Here is a 25,758-nt window from a genome sequence, read left to right on the forward strand (position 1 = left end):
GTTTCGAGGCCACACGAAAATTACAACCCAGCAGTAGCTGCACTCCATTTTACACAACTGGCCATTAAAATTGCTACACCAACAAGAAATGCAGATGATAAACGGGTATTCGTTGGACAAATATATTATACTAGAACTTACATGTGATTACATTTTCACGCAATTTGAGTGCATATATCCTGAGAAATCAGGACCCAGAACAACCACATCTGGCCGTAATAACGGCCTTGATACGCCTGGGCATTGAGTCAAACAGAGGTTGGATGGCGTGTATAGGTACCCATGCAGCTACAACTAGATACCGCGGTTCATCAAGAGTAGTGACTGGTGTATTGTGACGAGCCAGTTGCTCGGCCACCATTGACCAGACGTTTTCAATTGGTGAGAGATATGGAGAATGTGCTGGCCAGGGCAGCAGTCGAACAATTTCTGTATCCAGAAATGCCCGTACAAGACCTGCAACATGCGGTCGTGCATTATCCTGCTGAAATGTAGGGTTTCGCAGGGATGGAATAAAGGGTAGAGCCACCGGTCGTAACACATCTAAAATGTAACGTCCACTGTTCAAAGTGCCGTCAATGCGAACAAGAGGTGACCGAGAGCTGTAACCAATGGCACCCCATTCCATGACGCCGGGTGATACGCCAGTATGGCTATGACGAATACACGCTTCCAATATGCGTTCACCGCGATGTCGCCAAACACTGATGCGACCATCACGATGCTGTAAACAGAACCTGGATTCATCCGAAAAAATGTCGTTTTACCATTCGTGCACCCAGGTTCGCCGTCGAGTACACCATCACAGACGCTCCTCTCTGTGATACAGCGTAATGGGTAACCGCAGCCGTGGCCTCCGAGCAGATAGTCCACGCTGCTGAAAACGTCGTCGAACTGTTCGTGCAGATGGTTGTTGTCTTGCAAACGTCTCCATTTGTTGATTCAGGTATCGAGACGTGGCTGCATGATCTGTTAAGGCCATGCGGATAAGATGCCTGTCATCTCGACTGCTAGTGATACGAGGCCGTTGGGATCCAGCACGACATTCCGTATTACCCTCCTGAACCCACCGATTCTATATTATGCTAACAGTCATTGGATCTCGACCAATGCGAGCAGTAATGTAGCGATACGATAAACCTTTATCAAAGTCCGAAACTTGATGGTACGCATTTCTCCTCCTTACACGAGGCATCGCAACAACTTTTCACCAGGCGACGCCGGTCAACTGCTGTTTGTGTATGAGAAATCGGTTGGAAATTTTCCTCATGTCAGCTCGTTGTAGGTGTCGCCACCGGCGCCAACGTTGTGTGAATGCTCTGAAAAGCTAGTCATTTGCATATCACAGTATCTTCTTCCTGTAGGTTAAATTTCGCGTCTGTAGCTCGTCATCTTCGTGATGTAGCAACGTTAATGGCCAGTAGTGTAACTACCCTCTATATTAGATAGCTCAAAAGTAAGGAAAATGTTCCTACTTCTTTGACCTTAATAGGATTATTTGTGTTACTGATAAGCTATGACAATGTATTTGTCGATCGTATTTTTCAATGATAATACATTCCGTGAGACAGCCCCTACCAATCATTAACAAAATCTCCACGCTCAACACATTCAATGCGTCCAGGCGACTGTTGAACAGCCCATGGCCAAGGCAAGGAAACAGCAAAGAAATTATCTCTGGCGATGGTGTTTTTTTTACTGGAAACAACGCTGCAAGGTAGGAAACTATAGCCTCCACGACGATCGCTGGGACAGAATTCGCAAGTACAGCGACCATACCTGTCCACTGCTCTTCATTAATCGTAAGTTAAAAAAATCAATGGCGAAAACAATGAGAGTTCCAAAGAACGCGGTGTATGTAAATTTATTCCATCCCCATCGAATTTCCGTGTCTTACAGGGGCTGAGAAGGATTCTGGGCCGGCTTTGGCTTGACACGGGCTTACGGGGACATTTTGGTGGCGGCAGTCTGATCCGTATTCAATCTGCTGAATATTCAGCCGCTATAGCCAGACCACGAACCGCAGGCCGCATGGTCAGTATACATCACATTACACTACATTAGCCCCACTGCGTATTCATCGACGGTCTCCGCTCTTCTGTCCCCGTGTACTCAGTTTACACAAGTTAACTTAATATACGAGGGCATATTTGAGTCACAGGGTGTCAACGTAACGCGAGGAATGAATACGTCTTCATCTGAGTGAAAGATAATTAGCTGCGCCATGTGGTGTTACATTTTGCAACAAGTACCTCATTGTGTTTTTGGAGAATTCGTCTTCTGTAGTTGTTGTTCAGTTTTCACTGTTTCAAATAGGGCTGTGTTTGAACACGACTCGAACTGTTGGAAAATTTTACGTCATAACTCGCGAAATCTTGAGTTGTGTTCCATCATTCCACAGGCCTGTGATTTAATGACTAATACTGGTACTACATCTACGACCTTCGTTAATGTTTGTATGGCGCCGTTCATTCTAATAATGAAAATAACTCTGAGACACGGACTAAAATATTTTCTAGGATATATGTCATGTACGGCAAGCAATTAATAAATGAGAGTTAATAATCATGTTTCTGTCAAATTTTCCAGTTTTCGCTCGTCCCGCCGTCTAATGACGTCTGATCGTATAACCTCCAAGACGGATGCTACCTCTGTAGAAATTACAGTTTGCCATCATATATTTCGATTTTTAGGAATTTTCTTCACCGTTTCATCTGAATGTAGAAATTTTAAATAAATTGGCGAAGACAAGAACTTTGAAGTAAATGGACCAAGTACTTTCCGAGATACTTGATAGCAATATTTCTCCTTTTTCAGCCCTAATGTTCGTAAGGGATGCAGTAGAAATTTGAAGTATATTGGCCAAGAACTTTTAGAAATATTTGGTAACAACCTTTCCACTTCATATATTACATACCGTGTGATCAAATAGTATAAATCTGAAAACTGAATAAGCCACGGAATAATGTAGATAGAGAGGTAAAAATTGACACACATGCTTGGAATGACATGGGGTTTTATTAGAACCGAAACATCTACCGTTATCGGGCCTTTTTTCTTCGAGGAAATGCGTGAATCTGGTTTTGTAACTGCTGCCGTGACGGGTGACAGGTACGCCGATATGTTACAGAATCGCATCATCCCCAGCCTGGCTGATAAACACCTGCTGGAACGTACGATGTTTATGCAGGATGGCGCTCCACCTCATATTGCTAGACGCTTGACAGATCTCTTGCGCGCGTCGTTTGGTGATGATCGTGTGCTCAGCCGCCACTTTCGTGATGATTGGCCTCCCAGGTCCCCAGACCTCAGTCCGTGCGATTATTGGCTTTGGGGTTACCTGAAGTCGCAAGTATATCGTGATCGATCGACATCTCTAGGGATACTGAAAGACATCCGAAGCCAATGCCTCACCTTAACTCCGGACATGCTTTACAGTGCTGTTCACAACATTATTCCTCGACAACAGCTATTGTTGAGGAATTATGGTTGGTATATTGAGCATTTCCTGTAAAGAACATCATTTTTGCTTTGTCTTACTTTGTTATGCTAATTATTGCTATTCTGATCAGATGAAGCGCCATCTGTCGGACATTATTTGAACTCATGTATTATTTTTTTTTTAATTTTTGTTCTAATGAAACCTCATGTCATTCCAAGCATGTTTGTCAATTTGTACCTCTCTATCTACTTTATTCCGTGATTTATTCAGTTTTCAAATTTAAACTGACTTTTTGGTCACCCGGTACATGTACGTTTCAACTCAGATTACGAAATCTTATGCAGATAGTGATTTTCGTCTTGTCTTGAAGGTAAAGTGTGCAAAACCTTATCAAGATCGGAATAAAGCTGTAGATTTGTGTGAATTACAAACAAATAAACACTCTCACATATATTTAAGTATTACTTCTAATAACAAGGAAAGTGGTACGAAAGCGGTTATAGTACGAGTATGTTCCTATATTCATTACCTGAAGATGGTTCTAAAAATATTGTAAGTAATCTGTCGTGGAATAATTTTGAGTCCATATTCCTGAGTTGAAGAGTTTGTTTCAACGTATCTGTGAAGCTCTGACATGGGTCAAACAAACCTGAAACCATTCGTGCTAGCCTTCTTTGAATACGTCCAGTATTTCCCGGTACTCCTTTCCCGCATTTCTGCAGTATTCTAGCAATGAAACGATGCTTGACTCCTGGTTCCCCAACCATGAGCTTATATGATCGTTCCACTTCATATCCCTACAAATTGTTACACCAAGGTACTTATGCGAGTCGGTATACTGCAATTGTTTCTCGCTGGCAATGAAGTCATAAGACACTAGTTTTATCCGTTTTGGGAAGTACACAGTTTCTAAACAGCTGACAGTCTTTGCACCACTCTGTAATCTTATCAAGAATTAACTGAATATTTATGAAGTACTTTTCATGAAGTAGTACATTTTAGATAAATGTATCGTCGAAAGACATAGGTTACCTATTTCGATGAGGCGCGACAGAGCCATTGCCGGACCGAAGCCTGTGTGAGGAAGTAGGAGGGTAAATGGCTGCATTATAAGACTTGAGGATAGCACTGACATGGAATATGTATGGGCACTATAACTCAAGCAAAGCTTTCCGCAGACATGATAGTTGTGCGTGAAACCAGTAAATCCTATCCCTTATTGGAAAGACAGAGCGCTGATGACTGGCACCTTAAAACTGGTCCTTTCGGTTAGGGAATGGTAACTCCAACACTAGAGTTCCTTGTCCGCCAGATTGGGTGTTTGTTCTCTGAGTGCAAATCCTACCCTACAATAGTCCGATCAACTGAAGTGGTTTAAAAGAAAAGCTTCTCTTGGATGTTGCATATTAACTTTTTCTCTATTTTCCTTGTATACCCACACTTGTTTTGCCTCTTACAACGCATTGTCATCGGGTGTCCCGAAATATTACATTTTTTTTTCGTTTGCACACGTAGGTTATAATGTATATTATTTAAAACAGTTCATGGAAGTTTTGGTAATAAAATGGAAAGTTGCTTACAGATCTGCTTCTAATTCATTCTTTGTATGAAAGAGACATTTTCAGGTCTCAGCTGCATATGGCCAATATGTCACTATTTGCAAGCCAAACAGCTTTGTCTCAGGAAAACTGGTTGGGAGCTTGTGGTTTTTCTTACCAACGCTCTGTTTCCGAAACATAACACTGTAACAACCATTCTCCGTGTCTAGTGTCTCATTCGTTTTTGTAAGCGCTTATGACGTTCTTAGTTTTTGCTTTCCCTTGTTACTTTTTATTTTTTTTATTTTTGTGTGTTCATCTAAAGCCGGCCATTGCGGGCTAGCGGTTCTAGGCGCTTCAGTACGGAACCGCGCTGCTGCTACGGTCGCAGGTTCGAATTCTGCCTCGGGCATGGATGTGTGTGATGTCCTTAGGTTAGTTAGGTTTAAGTAGTACTAAGTCTAGGGGACAGATGACGTCAGATGTTAAGTCCCATAGTGCTTAGAGAAAAATAAAACAGCGTGCATACACACACACACACACGCACACACACACACACACACACACACACACACCAAACTTATATGAACACACAAAAATCAAACACAACTGGAAGCGGAAACTGAGAAAGTCAGAAACACTTCCAAAAACGAATGACACACTAGATGCAGAAAATGGCAGTTACAGTAGTATGTGAAAGTTAGGTATACACATAGAATGGTAGTTACAGCGCTATGTTTCGAGAAAAGAGGGAGCACAAGACAAATTGATAGCTTTCAACCAATTTTCTAGATGAGGGTAAGCTATTTCGTTTACCAATAGTGATATGAAGCTGGGATCTGAAGATTTCCCTTTCATACAAATAAAGAAGTAGATGTGGATGTGTAAGTAACTTTCCATTTTATTATAATAACTTCCATGAACCGTTTTAAATGTATAACTCAAATTTTCAAACGAAAAATCTTGTAATATTTCATGACATTTCTTAAGATGCCCAGTAAATAAGACTAAGCGCGCACGGGTCTACAAATAAAATAATAAAAAAAAACATGGACAACATGCAAAGCTGTTTCAGTTTTCTTTCAAACTTCTGCACTTTATGAACTGCTGCTGCGAAAACTGCCACCGCAAGAAACTTGTTAAATATAACCAGGTTAAAAAGTCAACAAATCAGCCTCGGACACTAGATACATTAAATGGATGACAAACGCGGCAAGGAAAAAGGATCAACAAGTTGATCGCAGCTACCTGCAACGTCCAAAGCTGTCAGCGACTACTACGGTAATCGCATCAGAGATAGAACGTTACAAGACAGATGTAGCGGCATTGCAGGAAACGGATAGGTGAAGCGGTGTGCAGAGCATTATAATTTTCTATGGCGGAGGGTCTGAAATAGAATTTGGGATGGCTATTGCAGTCAGTATAAGCATGTCAATCCGCAGTCAAAGCAGTGAGGGAGCATTTGTCGTACATTACCGTCAAGCAGAAAAGTTGTGACATCACGTCCATCAATATTCATGCTCCTGCTGAAGACAAGACATATGATGCAAGAAGAGTTTTATGAAAAGCTATATCGTATTGCGAGGAAGTCCCAAAATGGACCATCTTAATACATCTAGGTGATTCTAGCGCCGAAGTAGAGAAAGAAAATAATCACTCTCAAACCATAGGAAAGCACAACCTACACGAAGAAGCCAACCATAACGGCTTCAAGCTGATTACATTTTCCGCCACAAACAACACTGTTATCAGCTCAACCAAACTCCCATATAATAAAGATCTGAGTACATAGTGCTCGCCGAATGGAAAAACCGTCATCAGATGCATACAGCAGAGGGAAATAATAGAAGTTCACGTACCTCGGACAGCAACGGAGGCTATGACTCACAATTTCTTGATGCAACGAAACTAGACCTAGAAAAGTTCAGGTTAGGCAACAAAACAAAGAACGGAACCCAGCGACTGACTTGAAAAAACTTAAAGATGAGGAAAAAGTAAAGAGTTCGAACTATAAACAAATAACTGTTTCGATGTACTACCAAATGCAGACGATGAAGAAGACATGGAGAAAGCGTGGCACACTGTGAAGTCAGCCGTTAAAGACGCATCGAATACATTTCTGGGCACAAAGGAAAACAGGGAAAAAGTGTATGATTTAAAGAGCAAATGCGGAGATGTAATTGAAATGAGGAAGAAATCACACGAGTTATAGCTTCAGGATACCGATAACGAAACACTAAACATGATGTATATAGAAGTGCGCGGAGCGACATCAAGAACACTGACAACTGAAAAGAGAAAATATGCAACAAAAATTCTTGAAAACGTGAAACAGAATATCCCAAACCCGGGCTGCAGGAGATTCTTCCAGTATCTGAAAAACGCAAGAGAAGATTCAACTCAATAAATCATTGCATCAGGGACAAAAATGGCAACTTGATTATGGGTGCTGAATCTGTGTTAGAGCGGTGAAAAGATTGTTTGAGCGAGCTACTTAACTGTCCAAACATAGGACTGAATTTCAATGGAAACCAAGAAGCAGCAAATGAGACAGTGATCGATATCTCGGTGGAAGAAAGAGTGATGGTCATGCGGAAGATGAAAAGCAGTAAAGCGCCAGGAGAAGATATGGTTTTGCACGTGAAAGGTATTCGCAGTTGCGAATATGGACAGCCGTCAGCCGCACAATGGAATGTCGACAGTGAAAATTTGTGCCGGACAGTGTGGGCCTCAAAACCCGATTTCCAGCTTATCGCGAGCTGTCGTCTTCCTATTTCGCTTCCCGAAGAAGACTCACTGCCAGAACCAAACAGTTATACGTCGTCAGCCAAGTGTCTACAGCCTGTACTCGTACATCCATTATGTATATTCCCATGGAGGCGAGGTATTTTATTGCAATGTCCCTTGCCAGGTGTCGGCAGGTAAATACTACATTGCACTGCCCTGGTTACTCCGAATTACGATGCAATGTTTCGTTGGACATGCATCCCCAGATCCGAAGCAATAAGGGTCACAAATCGCTGCAAGTCGGCCGTAAAATCGGTGTCCAGACATTTTGTCACGTCGTAGACCTCCATGGGTGCGACGGAATCATCTGACAGATGTCCTACAGCCAGTGCGCGCGATTTTCGAATGTAAATGACACTGTCTGAAGCAGTGCCGCAGGACCTCACCCGTTCCAGTGCTGCTTGAAACAGTGTGGCTGCCGAGAGTAATCCTGGTGAGGCGAAGGGAGCATCCTCGCCCTTCCGCTGGGTTGGACGAGGATGGCCAGCCTAAGACCACCACTGTACAGGATCCCATATGACGCGCTCCGACACAGTCGCACTATTAACTTCTCGAAGCTGCTGGGAATCTCATATTCTGCATTGCTGCTGCCTGATAGGAGTGATCAATCCTATCGAAGACCTGGATGAAATCAGGTGAGGCCAAGACCCCCACCATGCGCCGCGTCCTCGCAAACAACGTCATGTCACTGTATCGACATAAGGCAGTCCGGATGTTGTGATCGACTCCTAAGTGGGCGATCCTTCGGAGGCATGCTGCCAAAATACGGGTGAAGATCTTCTTGTCAGAGTTCAGGAACGAAAGGGGGGGGGGGGGCGATAGTCACTGATGGGGGTATCACCATTTGGTTTCCGGAAGAGACAACCTTCCGAGGAAGACACCACGAAGCTTTGCTCAGGGTATATGTCGGTCCAGGTCGGCGTCAGTAATTGATGGTAGGTCCTGTAGAACTGTAACGGGAAGCCGTCGGGTCCTGGCGACTTGTGAAGCGCGCCGGCCAGTATAGATGCAGTGACCTCCTCCTCTGCCAGGGCCTCTTGCGCATCCCGCTTGAGCGTTCCCCATATAAGGTGAGAGAAATCCTCAATCGCGTCTGGGGTATGATAGCGGTCAGCGGACTATAGTGAGCGTGGTGAGCATTTCCGATGGCACGTTGTGCTGTGACACAGCGAACGTCTGGTAAAGTCACAGATTGGATAAGAGCCGTCGCCGAAGCCAGCATTCAGCGATGCGGTCATACATCGGCAGTCCTTTGTGGTCCATTTTATCCACAGTGCGCGCACGAACAATCGCTGCTCCGTGGTGCTGCCTCGTCAGTGCCGTGCTCCGCGCTTCTGCACGGTTCATTGCTGATGGCAGGAGAATGCGGCACTGCCGAACAGTAACGCAGAATGCGGTAATATAAATCTAGTGAGTGCCTTCTCGAGGTTGCGACCTCCCTACCCTGACCAGTCAGCACCAGAAAGGTACTCATAACAGGCACCAAGAGAGTGCAGTCATCGAAGGGCGCAGAATGACCATGCTCCCTCCACAAGCTGTCGGCACTCAGGACACGTTCAGTTTCCAGGGGCCTCGCCTATGCCTATGCCTTGTCTATGCCATACCATGTGGCATCGTAAAGTGACAGTGTGTACATAGGCAGCATGATTGGATCACAAAAAAAATGGCTCTGAACACTAAGGGACTTAACATCTTAGGTCATCAGTCCCCTAGAACTTAGAACTAGTTAAACCTAACTAACCTAAGGACATCACACACATCCACGCCCGAGGCAGGATTCGAACCTGCGAGCGTAGCAGCCGCGCGTTTCCGGACTGTGCGCCTAGAACCGCGAGACCACCGCGGCCGGCGATTGGAACACCCAACAGGCCATACGTCAGCGCCCTTGTAGCGCGGCCGTTGGGGCGTGAGACATAGATGCAATCTATGCGGGTAGAGGAGTGGCTAGTAAAGTGCGTGTAACACTCCCATCGCATGTGTCGATGAATCGAAGGTTGGTTATGATGGTGGAGAGTGCCGCACATGGAACATTGAGTGACAGTAGGTCTTCGGCCCCTGGTGGAGTCTAAATTCCCACCGAAAACTAAGTAGTCCTGACACCCCATAGGAAGACATCCGTAAATAAAGTGGACCGTTCACGTCGACGGTCCAATCCGGAGAGCGCATAGATTTTTACGATCCTGACACCGAGGAGAGTGCGGACAGTTGCCCTCACGTAAGGGAGGATAGCGACGTCTTCTGAAAGTGGCAGGTGCGGGGGCGGACGTTAGAGTTGTACTCGAAAGGGCCGACAAAATCCGTAACATACACCATTTGAACCAAAGTATCCGGACACCCCGGAAAACATACGTTTTTCATGTTAGGTGCATTGTGTGGCCACCTACTACCAGGTATTACATATCAGCGACCTCAGTAGTCATTGCATGTCGTGAGAGAGCAGAATGGGGCTCTCCGCGGAGCTCACGGACTTCGAACGTGATCAGGTGATTGGGTGTCACTTGTGTCATACGTCTTCACGCGAGATCTCCACACTCCTACACATCTATAGGTCTAGTGTTCCATATGTGACAGTGAAATGGAAATGTGGACACGTACAACACAAAAGAGTACAGGCTGACCTCGTCTCTTGACTGACAGAGACCACCGACAGTTGAAGACGGTTGTAATGTGTAATAGGCAGACATCTATCGTGACCATCACATAGGAATTCCAAATTGCATCAGGATCCACTCCAAGTACTATGACAGTTAGGCGGGAAGTGAGAAAACTTGTATTTCACTGTCGAGCAGCTGCAAATAAGCCATACATCACGCCGGTAAACGCCAAACGACATTGTGTAAGGAGCGTAAACATTGGACTACTGAACAGTGGAAAAACGCTGTGTGCAGTGACGAATCACAGTTCACAATGTGGCAATCCGAAGTCAGGTTGTGGGTATGGCGAGTGCCCGGTCAACATAATCTGCCAGCGTGTGTAGTGCCACCAGTACAATTCGGAGGCGGTGGTGTTATGGTGTGGTCGTGTTTTTCATGGAGAGGGCTTGCACCCTTTGTTGTTTTGTGGGACACTATCACAACACAGGCCTATATTGATATTTTAAGCACATACTGGATTCCCACTTTTCAAGATCAATTCGGGGATTGCTGATTGCTTCTTTCAACACGATTGAGCACCTGTTCATAATGCATGGCCTGTGGTGGAGTGGTTATGCGACAGTTACATCCCTGTAGTGGACTGGCCTGCACAGTGTCCTGACCTAAATCCTAGGGAACACGTTTGGGATGTTTTGGAATGCTGACTTCGTGCGAGATCACACCAATCGACATCCATACATCTCCTCAGTACAACAATGGGGTGCCATTCCCCAAGAAATCTTCCATCACCTGACTGAACGAATGCCTCCGAGAGTGGAAGCTGTCATCGGGGCTGAGGGTGGGCCTATCCCATATTGAATTCCAGCATTACCGATGGAGGGCGCCACGAACTTGCAAGTCATTCTCAGCGAGGCTTTTGGTCACATAGTGTACCTCCTCCAGGAGCGCTATGTTTACTTCCGCCGCATTCAGCGTCTCTTGCAACATCGTCAGTTTGAGGCGCGCAGAGTAGCCAGTCGATACTGTAGGATTCAACCTTTACCAGGAAACGGGTGTCATCTCTGTGATTCCCGTCCGGGTAAGATCATCTGAAGTATCCATCGCGTTAGATAGTCACTGTGTCCTTGCTGTACCAGAGACCACCATCGGTACTCTCTCTTCTGTGGCACAAGATCAGTAGCAAGGTGTCATCCTCTACACATAATCCGTCCAGGAGCTCATCAGTACACATGGTGTCCTTCGGTGGGTCGTCTGCTGTGCACGCGGATGCAGTCGGCGCCGCAGGAGGAACGCCATCCGGGACCCACGCGGGAGGTATCGACGCCGCCTCGTCACTACCGACGTCAAGCGGGCTTCGTGTGAGGTGGTGGATCATTAACGTCTAAGATCTGAATGCCAGAAGACTTGGAACAATCGTCATCATGTGGCCCCATTCATCGAAGGTAATCATCTTAGTGCACCTTAGTGCACACGGTGCTGCTTGTGGAGGTTCCGTGGGGATTTTTGTGTACATACATGCTGTTCAGAATCAGAATGGTAGCGGTTGTCAGTAATGCCGTATCGCGGTCATTGGTGCTACTCAGACGACTGTCTCCTCGCGATAAAGCGTACAATAGCACTGGTGTGACAAGTGACGTACCAGTCTGTGCGACGGCTGTCGTCGTATGCGACTAATCCCGTGGGTCGGCCGGAAGATCGGCATTTTGTGCAGTGACAGGAAGATACGGCGACTTGGCAACTTTTTAACTTCTTTGTAAGTGGAAAGAAGAAAAATTTGATCAGGACCTAAGCAAGGAATAATATTTTTCAGTGATATTAGTCAGCGAAGTGCAACAAAACGAACAATTATTCAACAATATACAAACATCTTTCTTCATTGATACTGTAGAATGTTTGTCTTTCTTTCTGTTATAATATTATGAGAAAGATGTGTAATTACAAGCAGTAATTGTGTTATAATGAAAATGTAAAAGAAACAACAGAATAATGGTGATTAAATCAAATGGTTCAAATGGCTCTGAGCACTATGCGACTTAACTTCTGAGGTCATCAGTCGCCTAGAACTTAGAACTAATTAAACCTAACTAACCTAAGGACATCACACACATCCATGCCCGAGGCAGGATTCGAACCTGCGACCGTAGCGGTCGCTTGGCTCCAGACTGTAGCGCCTTGAACCGCATGGCCACTCCGGCCGGCGTTTAAATCAAACATACTCCTTCCCTATAATATTTTTTATCTTATTGGTATGTACAGTGAAGATCTTTGTGTATAAATATCCTTCTAGAGTTATTTACTGGCATTGTCTCGCTGATATTTTTTCAGAAAAATGAATAATAATATCGATTGGGTACAGATCACAAAGAGAAAACTAACCCGGTGAAGATAATGTTACGTCGTGACAGCGCTCAAATTTTGTTCCTTGTGAAAGTGACGTCTTTCAAGTTTATTAGGAAAAAGTTTCCCAAACCGCACACGAAACCGCAAATGAAACAAAATTATTGTTATTTTTTTTCTGCCCTGGAAAAGAGCCACAAATATGAGACCGTGGTCTCATAATGTTAAGAAATGTTGTTCGTATCACTGAACAAGCTGCATTGGTAAATGCAATAAGAATCGAATCTAGAGACGACGAGGTCTCTTCATTAGCGTTATTTCTCTTTCTTTCTGTTGAAGCTAATAATCTCCCCACTCCTTACTACTTCCATCTATTGTCCACATTAAAGTGTTTTCTGTAGATATGACAGGAGCGAAGATTACAATAAACTTTCTAGTTTACTTAGCTTGTAGTGTTGAGTTAGCTACAGGTGTCAGATTCTTGAAGCTGAGAATGTCACATCAGGTCCTCATGGTTGATTTGAACTAAATAAATCTGATAATTGTTGTTGCACCATTCTTTCAACTAAATATCTTTCTCAAATTTTATTATATCATAAAGTATTTTGATTTTTCACATTAACAAAGCCGATATTACATTGTTCGCACAAAAATACAAAACTACGTCCGGTATCATCAGAGGGATGGTTACGACTACCACACTCTGCGGAAATAACAATATTCCATAGGGTTAACAATTTTTCTTGACAAATGGATTTCTACCAGCTGTAATTTAGATTATTATTTCATAAATGAATCCAGTAATTAGCATAGTCAATAGGACAGGATTGGTAATTAACAATAGAAATTTTATTTGTGGTAGTAATTTGTAATTTCAAATGTTTCGAAAGCAATAATTTAACTGTACACTGAGAACTAGTATTCTAAGATTATAACATCGAAAGTAAAATATTTTATAAAGTATATCCTTTTCATAAATTTTAGCTTGACATATAACATACTGTGTACAAAATTATATCAAAGTTTTCAGAAAAGCAGCTGAGATAATACTGACCTATCCAAAATTCGAAAAATAATACTGGTATCGACAACTACTGTTGAGGGAAAGTAATGCTAGAGGAGAATGTCCTGTTACAAGCTGTCTTTGTGTACGACGTACTGCGACGTACTGCACCTCCTGTAACGTTCTCTTGCGTATTATCTGGCCGAAAGGTATTAGAATACTAAATCTGTTCTGCAGTTTGTGAGTGCCTTACTCGTAAACGGAACTTACAGTATGTTCGCACGACCCATTCAAGCTTCGAGCCGTTCTGTTTACGACTCAAAGTGGAACTGTTGGACTGTCGCAACTCCTTTACTGTACCATTATTACCAATGTCTTTCGGCTGAATGGAACTTAGAAAATATCTATGGGTCGATATTAATTCCGTGGGATTCACAGAAATAATAACAAGAATTCAGTCGAGGAAGGTAACTCTGGAAGTAGGTCGCGTCTGGAAGGGATTCACGGAAATAATAACAAGAATTCAGTCGAGGAAGGTAACTCTGGAAGTAGGTCGCGTCTGGAAGAAGAGAATCGCTCACACGCACACACATCCACACACGCACACACAGAAGGGAATTTCATTAAACTGGGCGTTCCCAGGTGCTCCGGAGCTGAGCCTCGACCGGAAAGAGGCCACGCTGACCACGCAGCTGCCCCGTGGGCAGGAAGAAGAAGATAAGCGGCTTAGCGGTGGGCGCTTGCCACCGACCGCACAAAGGTCATGCGCTGCCCACCGCGCCGCGCGGCGCACTGCGGTGCGGTCCGGGGACTTAGGCTGCTCCAGCGCTTTTCCTACTCTGCCCGACACACATTCAGAATTCCATTTCGTAGTGGCTGCCTGTGAACTATGAGCGCCGGATGGCGCCTCCTTATGTTGCCACGTGAACGGCAGACCGAGCAGGCCTATCAGATTATCCACTAATCCGGTAATCGCCCCTCGACTCTCGCTATCGAAACTTGTGAACCATGGACAGTCACTTACGTTCGAGGAACACGTCTTCTGCTCATCCTCTCAGTTTTCATCTACATCGACATCGAACTCCGCAAGGCACCTAATGGTGTGTGGCATAGGGTACTTTCGCTACTACTGTCTGATCCCTCCAACACTGCTCCACTGTCGAATAGTGTCTGGGAAGAGTGATTGTCGGTAACCCTCTGTATTGGCTCTAATTTCTAGAATTTTCTCCTCGTGCTCAACACGCGAGATGTATGTGGGGAGAAGTAATTGTTGTCCGACTCCTACTGAAAAATGCTCCATGATGGACAACGCCTCTCTTGTAACGTCTGCCAGTGGAGTTTATTTAGCATCTTCGTAACGCTCTCTCGCCAGCTAAACGATAGCGTGACGAAACGCGTCGCTTTTCGTTCGATCCTCTCTATCAGTCCTACCTGATAGGGATCCCAGATGGATGAACAAAAGAATGGGGCGAAAAAGTGCCTTATAAGCCACTCATTTCTTTAAGAGGCTTCCGATGAATCTCAGTCCGATATCTACTTTTCCCATTATCTGTTTTATGTGGTCATTCCACTTACGGTTGCTCTGCATAGTTACGCCTACATATTTTGTGGCAGACGCTGTCTCCAGCTGTTAGTCATCAATAGTGTAGCTGTGTAGTAGTGGATTTCTTTTCCTATGTACGTGCAACATGTTACATTTATTTACGTTCAGGGTCAACTGACAGAGCCTGCATCATTCATCAGTTCTCTGCAGGTCGTTCTGCAAATTCTTACTATCTTCTAGCGTTGCTACTTTGATATAGACAACTGCATAATCTGCGAACAGCCTTAAAGAGCATCCGATGATTTATGCAGGGTTATTACAAATGATTGGAGCGATTTCACAGCTCTACAATAACTTTATTATTTGAGATATTTTCACAATGTTTTGCACACACATACAAACACTCAAAAAGTTTTTTTAGGCATTCACAAATGTTCGATATGTGCCACTTTAGTGATTCGGCAGACATCAAGCCGATAATCAAGTTCCTCCCACACTCGGCGCAGCATGTCCCCATCAATGAGTTCGAAAGCATCGTTGATACGAGCTCGCAGTTCTGGCACGTTTCTTGGTAGAGGAGGTTTAAACACTGGATCTTTCACATAACCCCACAGAAAGAAATCGCATGGGGTTAAGTCGGGAGAGCGTGGAGGCCATGACATGAATTGCTGATCATGATGTCCACCACGACCGATCCATCGGTTTTCTAAGCTCCTGTTTAAGAAATGCCGAACATTATGATGGAAGTACGGTGGAGCACCATCCTGTTGAAAGATGAAGTCGGCGCTGTCGGTCTCCAGTTGTGGCATGAGTCAATTTTCTAGCATGTCCAGACACACGTGTCCCGTAACGTTTTTTTTCGCAGAAGAAAATGGGGCCGTAAGTTTTAAACCGTGAGATTGCACAAAACACATTAACTTTTGGTGAATTGCGAATTTGCTGCACGAATGCGTGAGGATTCTCTAACCCCCAGATTCGCACATTGTGTCTGTTCACTTCACCATTAAGAAAAAATGTTGCTTCACCACTGAAAACAAGTTTCGCACTGAACGCATCCTCTTCCATGAGCTGTTGCATCTGCGCCGAAAATTCAAAGCGTTTGACTTTGTCATCAGGTGTCAGGGCTTGTAGCAATTGTAAGCGGTAAGGCTTCTGCTTTAGCCTTTTCCGTAAGATTTTCCAAACCGTCGGCTGTGGTACGTTTAGCTCCCTGCTTGCTTTATTCGTCGACTTCCGCGGGCTACGCGTGAAACTTGCCCGCACGCGTTCAACCGTTCCTTCGCTCACTGCAGGCCGACCCGTTGATTTCCCCTTACAAAGGCATCCAGAAGCTTTAAACTGCGCATACCATCGCCGAATGGAGTCAGTAGTTGGTGGATCTTTGTTGAACTTCGTCCTGAAGTGTCGTTGCACTGTTATGACTGACTGATGTGAGTGCATTTCAAGCACGACATACGCTTTCTCGGCTCCTGTCGCCATTTTGTCTCACTGCGCTCTCGAGCGCTCTGGCGGCAGATACCTAAAGTGCGGCTTCAGCCGAACAAAACTTTATGAGTTTTTCTACGTATCTGTAGTGTGTCGTGACCATATGTCAATGAATGGAGCTACAGTGAATTTATGAAATCGCTTTAATCATTTGTAATAGCCCTGTATATATTGCAAACAGCAACGGTCCTGTCACACATCTCTGTGGTACTCCGGATAGTGCCTTTACATCTATCGATTTTCTTCCGTTAAGAGCGGCGTTCAAATGGCGCTGAGCACTATGGGACTTAACATCTATGGTCATCAGTCCCCTAGAACTTAGAACTACTTAAACCTAACTAACCTAAGGACAGCACACAACACCCAGTCATCACGAGGCAGAGAAAATCCCTGACCCCGCCGGGAATCGTACCCGGGAACCCGGGCGTGGGAAGCGAGAACGCTACCGCACGACCACGAGCTGTGGGCTAAGAGCGACGTGTTGAGTTCTGTTTACAAGAAAGTCTTCAATCCAATCGCAGGTTTGCTCCGATAATCCGTAAGCTCGTATTCTTTTCATTAAACGGCAGTGGGGGACGAAGTCATATACCTTACTGAAGTCAAGGAGTACGGCATCAAGCTGAGCGCCGTTTTCCACCGCGCAGTGGATGTCATGGAGGAACATTTCTATCTACTCATTGCTCATGTAAGTGGTTCATATTTCCGTTTCATCATGTCCTACACGTGGTATCGTCACCCATCGAAGCCACATAGGAGGCAATCTATTCAGCCACAGAAGTTGGCAGCGAAGAGTTCAGCAACGCCCGCTATATGAAGGCACAGCGGCTAGCGCCGTACAGTGACTGTGGCACCACAGAACCACCAACCAAGTGTATAAGAAGCCGCCTATCTAACACCAAGAGACTCTTGATCTGGAGCACCGCTATCACGTGGACAGTAGGTAAATGAAGGTAAACTAACATTGACATTGATACCTACGATTGATAACTAGCAAAGAGTTGAACCGACAAAGGTTAAACAGCTCAATGAAAAGAAAAACTGTCGAACATATTTCGTGTAGGCCGAGAAATACGTCATAAGGTGAGAGTACTCTGCGGAATTGCCCCAAGCGAATGGAAAAAGACGCAGGTCAGTCCAGTGTTTAAGAAAGAAAAAGAACGGACCCGATCCATCGCCCAGTTAGCCGCGCATAACTTTCTGGTGTATGGAGAGTAAATTATGTAGTATCTCAAGGCTATGTTATCGTCCCTCAGTTATTCACGACTTTTATAAATAGGTTACCATATCAGTAGTTAGCAAAAAAGCTAGTGTTGTTCGCAGATGAAAGTGGTAACTTCGTTAAAGGACACAGTGAATCTAGTTTAAGTACATGGACTATGTGACCTCAGAAGAAGCAGGATCGTGATTTAGATGCTCTTGGTAGAGGAGAAGAAACTGCTATGGAAGAGCTTTAAAGATGTAACAACAAACGCTGGAAGCAATTTAGTCGTGGATGCAGGGGGCTCTAGCACTGAATAAACATCTACATAGTTTTTGATGATGATGATGATCTTTGTTTTCTGGGGCGCTCAACTGCTTTGTCATCAGCGTCCGTACAAAGTCTCCATTTTTACACAGTCCAATTTTCTTTCCACAATCCAATGCAGTCACTGTCACAGATGATGATGATGAAATGATGGCAGCTCAGACACCCAGGCCCTGAGCAGAGAAAATCCTCAACCCGACCGGGAATCGAATCCGGTACCCTGTGATCCAGAGGCAGTAATGCAAGCCACTAGTCCACGAGCTGCGGACAACAAATTTTTTGACACTTTTCTTATATTATAATCTAAGATATGAAAATGTTGAACTATTCAACGAAAGGCTGAGTGATTACTCTTACGGCCTTAGAATTCTTAGGAAGAACTATGAAATTAATATGTTTCTATCAGACATCTATTCAAATGTGCATTCCCTCTGTCAGTGCACTACGATGATTTCGAGATATGCACAGCTTGCAAAGCTATCAATTATCATTTAAAAAATGTGAAAGAAAGTTACGCATGGGGAAAAGTTACGAGAAAAATTTTAATTACTGATAATATTGAATATTGAAGTAAGAAGTTTTTAACAGATAAGCATACTTGAAGGCCCTAGATCAAAAGACTGCTTGCTCTTTTTTCATATGATATACTCTGCAGTGTGAATGAATGGGAACAGATTCCATATTTCCGAAAAGCATTTGATACGGTGCCCCATTGCAGCCTGTTAACAAAGGTACGAGCATATGGAGTAAGATCCCAGGTATGTTAGTAGCTCGAAGACTTTTTAAGTAGTAGAACCCAGAATGTTGCCCTCAAGGGCGAGGGTCCATCAGAGAGAAGGGTATCGCCAGGAGTGCCCCATGGAAGTGTGATAGGACTGGTGTTGTTAGCTATATACGTTAATCGTTGGATTACAGTCTGCAATTGTTTGCTGATGATGTCGTGGTGGACGGTGGGGTATCGACGTCGCCGCGCTGGGTGACCGCGAAGTCTGGGACGCCTTGACACAGTTCGCGAGGCACCCACCCTCGGAGGTTCGAGTCCTCCCTCGAGCAGGATTTTTTGCGTTGTCCTTAGTGTAAGTTAGTTATATTAAGTAGTGTGTAAGCATAAGGAGTGATGAGCTAAGCAGTTTGGCCCCATAGGGGCTTACAACCTACTTACCTACCTGTCTGAGGTATCAAAGTTGAGTGACTTAGACAAAATTTCCAGTTCGTGTGATCAGTGGTATCTGGTCCCAAATGAAAATGTGAGTTGATGGCGGATGAGTAGGAGAACTAACATGTAATGTTCAGATACTCTGTTACTAGTTTCCTGCTTGATAAAGTCAAATCGTTTAAATATCGCGTCGTAACGAGATTGAACGAGCATATGTGCACTGTGACAGGGACGGCGAATGATCGACTTCGGTTTATTAGGAGAATGTTAGTAATGAGTGCTTCGTCTCTAAAGGAGATCGCATACAGGACGCTGGTGCGACGTATTCTTGAGTACCAAGTCCGAGTAAGGAAGACATCGAAGCAATTCAGATGTGGGTTGCTACTTTTGTTACCGATAGGTTTGAACAACACGTAAGTGTTACAGAGATGCTTTGGGAACTCAAATGGGAGTCCCTGGAGGGAAGTCGATGTTCTTTTCGAGAGACACTGTTGGAAAAATTTAGAGAACGGACGTTTGAAGGTGTCTGCCGAACGACTGTACTGCCGCTAACATACGTAGCGCGTAAGGGTCACGAAGACAAAATACGAGAAATTAGAGCTCATACCGAGGCAGGGTTAAAATACAGGGAGCGAAAGGCTATTTACAAACTGTCCCGAAACCAGATGGCAGTTATATGAGTAGAGGGGCATGAAAGGGAAGCAGTGGTTGAGCAGGGAGTGGGATAGGTTTGTAGCCTATCTCCGAAGTTTTCCTATCTGTATACAGGGTGTTACAAAAAGGTACGGCCAAACTTTCAGAAAGCATTCCTCACACACAAATAAAGAAAAGATGTTATGTGGACATGTGTCCGGAAACGCTTAATTTCCATGTTAGAGCTCATTTTAGTTTCGTTAGTATGTACTGTACTTCCTCGATTCACCGCCATGATTTCATACGGGATACTCTACCTGTGCTGCTAGAACATGTGCCTATACAAGTACGACACAACATGTGGTTCATGCACGATGGAGCTCCTGCACATTTCAGTCGAAGTGTTCGTACGCTTCTCAACAACAGATTCGGTGACCGATGGATTGGTAGAGGGGACCAATTCCATGGCCTCGACGCTCTCCTGACCTCAACCCTCTTGACTTTCATTTATGGGGGCATTTGAAAGCTCTTGTCTACGCAACCCCGGTACCAAAGGTAGAGACTCTTCTTGCTCGTACTGTGGACGGCTGTGATACAATACGCCATTCTCCAGGGCTACATCAGCGCATCAGGCATTCCATGCGACGGAGGGTGGGTCAATATATCCTCGCTAACGGAGGACATTTTGAACATTTCCTGTAACAAAGTGTTTGAAGTCACGCTGGTACGTTCAGTTGCTGTGTGTTTCCATTCCATGATTAATATGATTTTAGGAGAAGTAATAAAATGAGCTCTAACGTGGAAAGTAAGCGTTTCCGGACACATGTCCACATAACATATTTTCTTTCTTTGCGTGTGAGGAATGTTTCCTGAAAGTTTGGCCGTATCTTTTTGTAACACCCTGTATTGAGCAATCAGTAAAGGAAACAAAAGAAAAAAATTGGAGTAGGAATTAAAATCCATGGAGAAGAAAGAAAAACTCTGAGGTTTGCCGATGACATTGTAATTGTGTCAGAGACAGCAAAGGACATGAAAGAGCAGCTGAACTGAATGGACAGACCAATGCCAGTGCCAATGCCAGTGTTCTACATAGTGCAATAGGGTACTACCACATGGTGCTGAAGATAAATAAATACTATAAGGCGACGAAAATATGGGATAACGATACGCACATATACGGATGGCGATTGTACCATGTACACATGGTCTAAAAGGGCAGTACGTTGGCAGAGATGCCATTTGTACCCCAGTTAATTCAAGTGATAATGTTTCCGACGTGATCACTGCCACTCGATGGAAATTAACAGACTGAACCAGACTGAACGCGGAAAGGTAATTGGAGGTAGACGCATGGGACATTCCAGTTCGAAAATCATTAGGGAATTCAAAATTCGGAGATGCACAGTGTCGAGAGTGTGCCGAGAATAGCAAATTTCGAGCATTACCTCTCACCACGGACAACGCAGTCACCGATGGCTTTCACTTAATTACCCAGAGGAACAGCGTTTACGTAGAGTTGTCAGTGCTAACACACACGCAACACTGCGTGAAATGTCCATAGAAATCAATGTGCTATGTAAGACTAACATACCAGTTCGGAAAGTGCGGCCAAATTTGGCATTAATCGGCTACAGCAGCAGGCGACCGACGCGAGTGGCTTTGCTAGCAGGACGACACCGCCTGCAGTGCCTCTCCTGGACCCGTGGCCGCATCCGTTGGTCCCAAGACGACTGGGAAACCGTGGCTTCATCAGATGAGTCCTGACTTCACGTGCTAAGACCTGATGGTATGGTTCGAGTGTGCCGCGGACTCCACGAACTCACGGAGTCTAGTTGTTACCAAGGCACAGTGAAAGCTGGCGGTGGCTCCATAATGGTTTGGGCGGTGTTCACGCGTAATGGGATGGCTACTCTGGTCCAACCGGAAATTAATTGAAAATGGTTATGTCCGGCTTCTTGGGAATGACTGGGAGACATTCCTAGACTTCATGTTCACGAACAGCAGTGTCATATAACAGGGCCACAACTGTTTTAGACTGGTTTGGAGAACATTCGGGACAATTAGAACGAATGATTCGGCCACTGAATCCCATCGAACATTTGTGGGTCGTAATAGAGGCGTCCGCTCGTGCACAGCATCCTGCACCGGAAACAGTTCCGCAAATATGTACGGCTCTAGAGACAGCATGGCTCAATATCCAGAATGAGATTTTCACTCCGCAGCGGAGTGTACGCTGATATGAAACTTACTGACGGATTAAAACTCTGTGCCGGACCGAAACTCGAACTCGGGCCCTTTGCCTTACGCGAGAAAGTGCTCTATCAACTGAGCTACCGAAGCACGATTCACGAACCGTCCTCACAGCTTCAATTCTGCCAGTACCTCGTCTCCTACCTTCCAAACTTCACAGAAGCTCTTCTGCGAACCTTGCAGAACTAGCACTCCTGGAAGAAAGGATATTGCGGAGACATGGCTTAGCCACAGCCTAGGGGATGTTTCCAGGACAAGATTATCACTCTGCAGCGGAGTGTGCGCTGATATGAAACTTCCTGACAGGTTGAAACTGTGTGCCGGACGGAGACTCGAAGGCCAGGATCCCGAGTTCGAGTCTCGGTCCGGCACACAGTTTTAGCCTGTCAGGAAGTTTCATGGCTCAATATTTCTGCAAGGGAGTTCCACCATCTGTTGACTTCACGCCACGTCGAATGGTTCAAATGGCTCTGAGCACTATGGGACTCAACTGCTGAGGTCATTAGTCCCCTAGAACTTAGAACTAGTTAAACCTAACTAACCTAAGGACATCACAAACATCCATGCCCGAGGCAGGATTCGAACCTGCGACCGTAGCGGTCTTGCGGTTCCAGACTGCAGCGCCTTTAACCGCACGGCCACTTCGGCCGGCTCACGCCACGTCGCCTTGCTGCAGTACGCCGAGCAACAGGAGGTCCAACGCGATATCAGGAGGTGTTCCGGGACTTTTGTCGCCTCAGTGTGTGGTCTAATAGCTGTTACACTTTGCGCATTCTAGATAAAGAAACAACTTCGGTAAATGCACTGCTATTCAGGAGAGTTGCAGCAAGTCCCTAGAAGAGAGGAAGGAAAACTAAGTTTCATATCCATTCGAAGTAAGAAGAACGGCAACACTCGAGAAAATTCTGTTATTATGACAGAAATGATATAACTTTGAGGATAGAAATACAGTGAGTTTTTTCGTAAAACAGAGTTCATGGTGTCAGTCCTTGGCATCTGGTTCCACTGGCATGATAAGCAAAAACAAGAAATTAACTAAAGTGTTGTGAGTGTGTCGCGTCCTCAGCCCGTGGTCTCGCGGTAGCGTTCTCGCTTCCCGAGCACGGGGTCCCTGGTTCGATTCCCGGCGGGGTCAGGGATTTTCTATGCCTCATGATGACTGGGTGTTGTGTGATGTCCTTAGGTTAGTTAGGTTTAAGTAGTTCTAAGTTCTAGGGGACTGATGACCGTAGATGTTAAGTCCCAATGTGCTCAGAGCCATTTGAACCATTTTTTGTCAGTGGGTCTAAAATTTATTTCTGTCAGAAGCAGATATAGTCGTAAAAAAACTGTCAGTTAAGACCATACTTAAAGCCTATAATGCAGTTATAGTACCGTTGTTGTTATGTTGGACTGGAACGTTAAGCAACACAGAGAAATATTAAGACAACCTGTGGCCCTATGAACGGAAAGTCAAGAGAAACACGTTTGGACACCTGGAGACGTAGAAAGAACCAGGAGCTGCACGATAGAGTCAAAGAACCGAACATCGTACAGAAAATGAAAGAACGGAGAATATACCTGACAGGAGGCATTGCCCAGAGTGTAGACATGTAGACATGTGCCTGGTCAAAGCTGTGCCTACGGGAAATTCTGTTGGAACTCGATCAATCGGAAGACGAAGGAAGCGATTTAAGGGTGAACTGCAGAAGGGTCTTCAGCAGTTGGTTGTCCACGAGAAGTAGATCCAAAATGTACGCGATCGACAGCTATGGACGAACATTCTAAGGTCGGCTCATGATCTTCAGGTTCCGTGATCGCCGATATGTATGTATGCTGCCAATCATGATGTTGTTTTATTTCGGGAAATGATTGCCTTCTTCTAGCCCGTTTTCTCGTCCCTTGGGGCATTTATTCGTGATAGTTTCGATTTTTGTTTTCTGCTGTCTTCAGTGTAACGCAAAGACATGTAAAATTACTATTCAGGGATGCTCCATTTTGTACCTACGGCAATAGGGCGCTAGCAGTTGGATCTGGAGATGAATAAATGTAACCTCTTGCGCGTAATTAGGTGCAGAAACACCATTCTGTTCGATTTCACTAGTAAAGGGTGAGTCACTGGTAACAGTAACTACCGTAATGTACCTTGGAGTAAGGATCCAGAGCGACCTAATATGGAGTGACCACATAAACAGTGAAACAAGCAGAAGCCAGATTGGGATTCCCCAGGAGGAGATACATGGCTACGAAAGGAATGTAGTTCATCCACAAAAAAAAAAAAAAAATGGCTTACAAAATTCTCCTTCCATTGATTCTTGCACGTTGTTCATCATCGGGTCCATTACGAACTAGGACTAATAGAAAAGATACAGAAGCTCTAAAGAAGAGCGGCACGTTTCGTCATTTGATCTTTTACTCAGTGGGAGAGCGTTGCGGGAATGTTTAACAGTGGCATCACGGAGAGGCTGACTGTTGAAATTTCGGAAGCCTACATTCAGTGATAAGTAATGTAACATTACAGTCTCCCATTAATATCTCTCGAAGCGATAATAGGGATAATTACCAGAAAATTAGAGAAATTAGACGCCACACGGAAATTTCCCGACATTTATTTCTCCTACCCATCATTCGTTAGTGCTGCTACAATTATGGTCCACCATACACCCTAAGGTAGTCTGCAGAGAAGAGACGCAGATGTAGGACAGAGCGAGATTTACACACACGCTATACAGAGCACCTTACAAACCTCGCACACAACTGTCGCACAACACCAGTAATAGCAACACACATAACACAATAAAGGACATCCATTGGGAAACGTAGACTAATTGCCGAGATATTCCACAGACTAAATAAAAGGCACCAAACTGATCGTTTAGAAGAATTTGAGACATATTCAAATTATAAAAAATATGAAGAGAAAATACCGAGAAGAGAAGGCATCCTAAAATAAATAAATAGTGATACTCGTTCACAGAAATAAGTACCCTTATAATTAATAGACGAACAAATTGTCCCATGCAGTGCTTCGAATAAACCCGAATCTGTGGTATAATCCTTTTGCTTCTGTAGCTAAGCAATCTTCACCAGGTGACATGTGCGCTCTCCAACACAATGGCTTAATACCATTGCACGCGAGCTCTCTCCCATTCTTATACCATCGATAACTAAAGGAGGGCCACTCAATGACAAGTGCTGCCAGTCTTGTGACAGTCGGATCGTATGAAAATTTGACAGAGCTGAATAATACTTTGTGTGTGTGTGTGATCTTCTATTCCACGAACTTACATACAGGAAAAACACATCACTCGGGTTTGCTAGAAGAGCGCCTTGGAACTTTATCTGCGCTTTGTGTCTATAGAACTAATGGACAAAGTAGGATTGTAGGATTGATGAGCTGTAGTCAGTCATGGGCACTCGCTGGACTTATTTGGTGGGCCCTTAGTGTGCAGACTGTACGAAGAGTTGTTTGGAGCTATCTGCTGA

The sequence above is a fragment of the Schistocerca serialis genome, chromosome 4 (genome assembly GCF_023864345.2).
Source record: "Schistocerca serialis cubense isolate TAMUIC-IGC-003099 chromosome 4, iqSchSeri2.2, whole genome shotgun sequence".
In the NCBI taxonomy this organism is placed as follows: domain Eukaryota; kingdom Metazoa; phylum Arthropoda; class Insecta; order Orthoptera; family Acrididae; genus Schistocerca; species Schistocerca serialis.